This window comes from Trichosurus vulpecula, chromosome 1 (genome assembly GCF_011100635.1).
Source record: "Trichosurus vulpecula isolate mTriVul1 chromosome 1, mTriVul1.pri, whole genome shotgun sequence".
NCBI classification, from domain to species: Eukaryota; Metazoa; Chordata; class Mammalia; order Diprotodontia; family Phalangeridae; genus Trichosurus; species Trichosurus vulpecula.
The window spans coordinates 135,523,181-135,527,214 of record NC_050573.1 but is presented as its reverse complement, the minus strand read 5'-3'; the positions used below and the strand labels follow the sequence as shown (position 1 = coordinate 135,527,214).

General features: G+C 36.1%; 1 non-coding gene across 1 annotated transcript; it reads left to right on the top strand.

Annotated features, from left to right (window-relative positions):
* The first annotated feature begins 469 nt into the window (after positions 1-469).
* Positions 470-572, top strand: LOC118835051. The gene has a single exon (XR_005009413.1). It is a non-coding gene; the product is annotated as a U6 spliceosomal RNA (small nuclear RNA).
* Positions 573-4,034: the final 3,462 nt, after the last annotated feature.

The following is a 4,034-nucleotide window of genomic DNA, read 5'->3' as shown; positions in this document are numbered from 1 at the left end:
TATGATCCTCATCTCATGATATCATCAGCCTGGGCGCAATTACAATCCATAGGAAACCTAGCCCTAAGAATTTCTCCCCTTGAGATCTGCTCTTTGGTTTCACGCATCATGACCATGCTTACCACACTTTAATAATTCATTTTAATACCTCAGGCCATCTCTTTTCTGTATGTATAGTTCTTTAACGGATTGAGATGGAAAACCCTCTAGACTCTTTCTGAGAGCTGCTGGGCTCAGCAAATTCATCCCAATGGCTAATCAGTGGATGAGTCTCTAAACTTCCTCAGGACTAATTTGCAGATGAAAGGCATAGCTCATTCTCTATCTCATATTAAAATCTTTCCAGCTTGCCCTCTGCTGGCATATCTTTTAATAATCCAGGTCATCACAACAAGGAATTAGAACAAGAATTTAGGTGGAGGATAGTTTGATTCATGTGGGTTTAATTAAATTATTGTTCTAAATGGATATAAACACTTGATTTGATAGCATACATACTTGGAACAATACAGAAAAGAGTAACATGGCCCCTGTGCAAGAATGAAATGTAAAGTTATGAAATCCATATCTTTAAAAAAGGTAGATGAATAACAGAGACCAAATTTTCCTAGATCTTAAAAATATATCATTTTATGTTTTTGCTAAGAGATCTCTGGCATCAATAGGCACTAGTGACCTTGTCTTTACAACAGATCCTTTACTACCATAACTGTCCTTATAATTCTCCCACCTGCCTACACTAACCACACTTCATGGATTCCATTTCACCAAAAGTCAGCTTCCTTCTGCTGCTCTCTCTAGTTGTTGCAGGGCAGGTCAAAACCTTTTCCCTGGATGCCCAATGACTGGGATCCGTTCAGATCTATTCAAATAGGAAATACAGAACTTCCAAATAGATCCAATAAGCATTAATATTGAATTCTTGTATTTAACAATGAATATTGTTGGGACCCAGGAGTGGCTCTCTACCAGACATAGTTCAAATTAAATTGGGGTGTTTTAAGTTAGGTATGAAAGAAAGGCAAAACTTTTAAATATGAACAATTTTCCTTCAAGCATGTTTTTCTTTTCTTTTTTAAATAATATTTTATTTCCCCCAATTATGTGTTAAAACAATATTTAACATTTTTTTGTTTTGAGTTCCAAATTATATCCATCCATCCTTCTCTTCCCTTCCCCTCTCCCTATAAGCAATCTGATATTGATTATACATGTGCAATCATGTAAAACATTTCCACATTAGTCATTTTATATAAGAAAACTCAAACAAAAAAAGAAAGGAAGAAAGAGAGAGTGAAAATAGTATGCTTCAGATTGTATTCAGACAATAATCAGTTCTTTGTTGGGAGGCAGATAGCATGTACCTATACTGTGCTTTAATCTAGGGCTCTTACTAGAGATATTCATTGTTAAATACAAGAATTCGATATTAATGCTCATTGTATCTACTTGGAAGGTCTATATTTCCTATTTAAATAGATGTGAACAGATCTCAGTCATTGGGCATCCTGAGAAAAGGTTTTGACCCGCCCTGTAACAACTAGAGAGAGCATCAGGAGGAAGCTGACTTTTGATGAAATGGAATCCATGAAGTGTGGTTAGTGTAGGCAGGTGGGAGAATTATAAGGACAGTTATGGTAGTAAAGGATCTGTTGTAAAGACAAGGTCACTAGTGCCTATCGGTGCCAGAGATCTCTTAGCAAGCATAAGAACACAGGGACCCTAAGGCTTTAGATATGAAAGGAAAGGTATCATCAAATATCAGAATCCAATTCCACATAAATCAGTTGTTCCAAGAAGAGACTACTAAAGTAAACAGTACAGACAAAAGAGGAAAACCAGAAACTGAAGGAGGCCTAGGTCAGAAGCATAGTGAAATTAAATGGACACTGAGAATGGGTCAATGATGGGATGAATAACCCAATGACAGGGCCCAGTTGTTATCTTACTCCTTGTGATGGAAAATCGTTCCCTACCCATTCCAAAGTCATAAAGGATCCATTATTCTTCTAGTTAGGAATTTCAGGTCGTAAGGAAATAAGTCAGAGTAGGTCCTTCAGATTTTATTCTGCATTGGAATTCAGAACCCGAAGAGTGTAATGCCTGCAAAATATATTTCCAAAGGAAAATACATTTTAACTTTTGTAACTTCAAGCATTCAGTGATTTTTTAGTAACCTCATTTTTACTTTCACATTGGCAACCATACACATTCATGGCTGTGTGCGGTAGAGAAAAAAATGAGAGCACAATGCCTGTAAGTTTATAGAATGGCTGGTATCCTACTAGGCGCTTCACCATAACCTCTCCCAGTCTCACTGTAATCTCACCAGTCTCACCATCAACTAAAGTTCCAGCAACCCCTCCCTTGGTTTTCAGAGGGTAGCCATGGTCGAGAAGTTTACAGCAATATAATATATAGCATACTGCCATCTGATACAGAGAAAGGTAAAATTCAAGTTAAAAAATGTTTCAGTTTTAAGAATTTTAGTTGCTGTACAGTCTTTATGGTACTATAGATTTCATTTGTTATGAAAAGTGAATATTGTCATGGAAATGTTTTACATGACTGTATGTCTATAATCTATATCAGGTTGCTTACCATATCAGGAAGGGGAGAGAAGAGGAAGGGAGGGATAGAATTTGTAACTCAAAGCTTTAAAAAAAAAGAATGCTAAAACTTGTTTTTATAAGTAATTGGGGGAAAATAAAATATTAAAGATGAAAAAAGTGAATATTTTCCAAAATCAGTACTTTTTTTTAATTGAGATATTAGTGTAAATGGTCATAGACTTTTAGGGAATTACTAGCAAGAAAAATGCTTTGCATGTTACCATTTTTTGTGTAATGCATTTTCTGGGTTATTTCAGGGTTACTGTTTTGGGAAAAGTGCATATTATCAGAATTAATGTTTTGTTATAAAGAATTATATGCAGAAAAGTATATTTTCAGCAATCTCTAGTGAAAGATTATAGTTTTTGGTAGTTGTGGGAACCTAATCCCCTATTTCCCATAGGTTCAGTGTATCAACATTTATATTTTTTTATTTTTGTGCTGTTTTCTAGGAACATGACCCCTGCAAAAGTTGAAGATTGGCTGTATTTGAGAAGTTGTGATGTAATTTAGGTTATGCTTAACTGTTGATGCTGGGTAATATTCATCGCATTAAAAATGACAGTTACAATTACAGTGGCAACTGCACCCTGGTATTTTAATCTATTGCTTGATTGTTTTTGGACTACAAAGCTGTCTTTCTTCATTTTTGTCCATAGTGAAAGTTGGACTGTTTACGAATATTCATTACCAGGGATTAAGCAGTATGTGGCCCATTTACACTTTCTCCAAGTGTGGTCTATTGGAATGTTATGCAGGAAAATAGTACAGGAGAGACTTCCTTTGGGATTATTCCAACACAAAATACATCAACATACCTCTTTTCAGCCTTTTCCTTCTGCTAGTTTTCTTGATCACACACAGGTGAAATATTCTTTCCCCACACAATTTCTGTTTCTTGTAACTTTCCACTTCCCCATCCCCCTCTTTGATTCCTTAATTCTGACAATAATCTGGAGCAGGCTGTTTTCCTCGTGTTCAGTCTCTAGGTCTGCAATCTTAGCCCTTGAGTCATATAGTTTCTGAAGCCTTTGCTTTCTATCTTGGACGTTAACAGTAATCAGGCATCCCCTCAAGACTTTCTTGGATATGTCCCAAAAATACCTAAGTTTTTACTTTGTTATTAGTTTGAGGGAATTCCAGTCAAGCTAGCAAAAGCCTCTTAATTATGGCTGGCCACCCAACTGAGAATAACCACACAGAACCCAAGTTTGGCAAGGTAGCATCTCTGGCTACGATCTGTGTTTCCCATTTGTCACATCATAGATTTACAGCATTAACATTCCAAAATCACACCCCAAATTTTAATCTCATGGGTGAATTTCTTAAGAGCAACAATTTGTGCTACTGACTCCTTTCTGTCATACCTGATGGGAAACCTATAAAATGCTGGGAATCAAGGAAAATAAAAAATCATCAAAA